Below are 3,724 nucleotides of genomic sequence, written 5' to 3' on the forward strand. Positions count from 1 at the left end.
AGATAGTACTTTGCTAATCCTTGTTTAGAGTAATTTGCAAAAGAATGGTCACTTTGTAATTTAATTTGTTTTGCCTATACCAGTAGTTTTCAATATTTTGGTCTTTTTATAATCTTATAATCTTTATAATCTTGGTCTTTTTTATAATCTTAGTATTTATGACTCTAAAATCTTTTTAAAATTTATGTAGATAATTATCTATTAACAGTCACCATATTAGAAATTAAAACTGGGCAATTTTATTTTTTATCATGATCTTAAAAGAACATATTTCGTCTGCTAATTTATCAACTCATTTCCTAATAATACTACACCTTTTTTGCATAAAACATTTTAACCATTAACAAAGTATCTCACACTCAGTATAATTTTGAATAATTTCTTCCTATTTCACAATATCTATTATATGTTTGGGTCTTTATTTACACTTTTCAGTTTCACACACCAGAGAGACAATGCTATATTCACACATGTATGTTCTATTTATTTCACTTAAGAATATAGCTTCAAGGTGCATCTATTTACTCAGAAATGTTTCAAGTTTATCCTTCTTTACACCTGAATGGTACTCCATTATATAAATAAAGAACATCTTTTTATCCATTCATCAGTTGATAGACATTTAGGTTGTTTCCAAGATTTAGCTATTAAAAACAGTGCTGCTAGAAACATGGGTGTGCTTATATTGCTATGATATGATGCTTTTAATTCTTTTAGGAAGATACCCAGAAGAGGAATAGCTAGGTCAAATGGAACAGCTAGTTTTAGTTTTTTGAGGAATCTACACACAGGTTTTCACAATGGTTGTACCAGTCTACACCATCACCGGCAGTGGAGAAGGGTTTCTTTTTCCCCATAGCCCTGCCAGCATTTGTTGTTGGTTGATTCCTTGACAATAGCAAATCTTTCTGGAGTGAGATGGAATCTCAGCATTGTTTTAATTTGCATTCCTCAATGTCCAGTGATTAAAACCAGGCAATTTTAAAGAATTTATTTCTTAATTCACTAAATACTAAATGTATATTAACATAAATAACATGTTCATGAAAAGTAATCATATTTTCAAAACTAAAAAGTAATAGTGCAGAGTGGTATTTTTTTACCTATTTGCAACTCTAATACAAGTATGGTTTACAGAAGATAGCTAGATTTTCATGCTTACTTTTACATTCAATGAGATGTTTGCCTGAAGTATGTGAAGAAAATCCAACTTCACATAGATATACAAGCTGAAAAGGAAGGATATTACAGATCACCTGCAAAGGCCTCAGAGACCACCAGGCCTTAGCCCACACTTTGAGCACAGCTTTTGTAAACCTGTAAAGTAGCAAATGGAAAAATAAACAAATAAATGAGTTGAGTGTAATTTTTTAAGTAAAATAATGGTTCTTTTAAAAAGTCCACTCTCAATCCCACGGTCCTAGGGCAGAGAAGCTGAGCCGGTACCAGCACCCAGAAGGAAGCTCCCCCATTGCCATCCCACACTCCTAGGGCAGAGAAGGTGAGCTGCACAGGCACCAGAAGCATCCCCCCCATGGAAATGAGAAGACACATAAACAAGCCTCAAAAACAGACTTCCAGATCACCTACAGCAACCCCAAAGGGAAACGAGATGGAACAATCTGATACTCATCAACTTGGACTCTCTGAACTGGCAACAAAAGGAGATCAGGGAAAAACGAAATCAGAAATAATTTCTCTGATAACAGCAAAGATTGTGCTCATGGTGCAAGATATGATTAAAATCTAGAGAGGGCACAGATAAAAAAATAGAGGATCTGAGGAACATGATGGAATCCCAAAATAGGAAACAAATAGAATCCATAAAACAGATGCAAACAAATTTCCAGGAGATTAAAAACTCCATTGAAAGTCTGCACAGCAGAATGAACCAATGTGAGGACAGAGTCTCAGATATAAAAGATAAGATTGCAATTAGTGACCAGGAAAAGAAAAGTTGCTTTAAAATTGTAAGGGAACATGAGAAATCAATCCAGCAGCTGCTAGATGATGCAAAGAAGAATAACAAGACTGATTGGAGTCAATGAAGAAAGAGGAGAGAGTGCAGATGACTTAAAAAAAACTGTTCACAGAAGTGATGGCAGAAAACTTCCCAAGGAGGGGAAAAGAACTTGACATATAGATAAGTGAGGCATATAGGATTCCAGCTAGCCTTGATCAAAAAAATCTACACATAGGTATATAATAGTTAAGATCCCAGAAATCCAACAGAAGAACAAAATTCTACAAACAGTGAGAGAAAAGAAACAAATCACATACAAAGGAAAGCCCATCAGGATCACAGCAGACTTCTCAATGCAAACCATAAAGGCAAGAAGAGCTTGAAGTGATGTATTTCAAGCCCTAAAGGAAAACAGCCTCCAACCCAGATTGATGTACCCTGCAAAACTACCTTTCAAAATTGATGGAGAAATAAGATACTTTCATGATAAAGAGCACCTCAAGAACTTCATGAATACCAAACCGGCACTCCAAAAACTTTTAGACAATACCCTAGGAAAAGACAATCAGGATCACAACCCCAAGAAACCCAGCAGAATGAATCCATTGGGCATGACAAATTAAACGCAAAGGGGGAGAATCCAACAAAAAGAAAAAGTCATGATAAGGCTTTAAAAACTTTTACTTCATCTCCCTAATGAGTGTATAATTCAATCTTGTTGTTGTATTGATTAGTATTTTTCTGATTCTAGAGTTGCACACCTTTCCTTGTGCTGTACTGGCTATTTATCATCTTCTTATGTCTACATTTTAATTGGGTTGTCTATTAATAATATGTAAGAGTTCTTTATATATTCTGGTCATAGGTTATATGCATTGTAAATATGGTCTGTTTAAGGACCACTTTTCATGTTAATGATATCATTTAAAGTTCTAAATTTTGATGGAATCTCAATTATCAAATTTTTTCTTTTATACATCATGTTTTTTATATCCTAGAAAGTTCTTGCCTACCTTAAATTCATAAACATTTTCCCTTATAATCTCTTCTTAAAGTTTTATACTTTTAGGCTTTCATATTTAGGTTCATAGATCCCTTCAAGTTATTTTTATGTATGTAAATAAAGAGTTGAGGTTAATTTTTTATATACCGATACCAGGTGTTCTAGTACCATTTGCTGAAAACACTATCTCTTCCTCTGCTCTTGAATTGAGTTTATATTCTATAAAATGTTAATGTTAAATAAACTTTCAAAACTCAGTGGACCATATATGTGTGGTTCTATTTCTAGATTCTCTGTTTTATTCCAAAGATCTATATGTCTTTCCTCACACCAACACTGCCTTGATTACTGTAGCTTTAGAAGAAGTCTTAAAATTAGGTACTAAACATCTTCCAACACTGTATTTTGTCTTTTTTAAAAAAATGTTTTCTAGGTCCTTTGTACTCCTACATAACTTTTAAATTTCAATATCCAGTTCTTCATTTATAGAAAATATACACAGACCTGAATTTTTATATATACTTTTTGTTTTCTAGTCCTGCTAATTTCAAATACAAGTTCTAGGGGCTCCTAGAGATTTCTTAGTATTTTCTCTGTAGATGATCATTTCATCTACATATAAAGATTTTGCTTCTACCTTGCCAATTCTATCCTAATTGTGTCATTTTATTGCCAGACTATTTTGGTGGGTCCTAGGTTTCAAAGTTTAATGGGCAGATAAAGAGTAAGCATATCTGCCCTTGTTCCCCACCTTAAGG

The sequence above is a fragment of the Heterocephalus glaber genome, unplaced genomic scaffold, assembly GCF_053883595.1.
Source record: "Heterocephalus glaber isolate CG9 unplaced genomic scaffold, H.glaber_assembly_v1.0 deba00001732, whole genome shotgun sequence".
NCBI lineage: Eukaryota > Metazoa > Chordata > Mammalia > Rodentia > Bathyergidae > Heterocephalus > Heterocephalus glaber.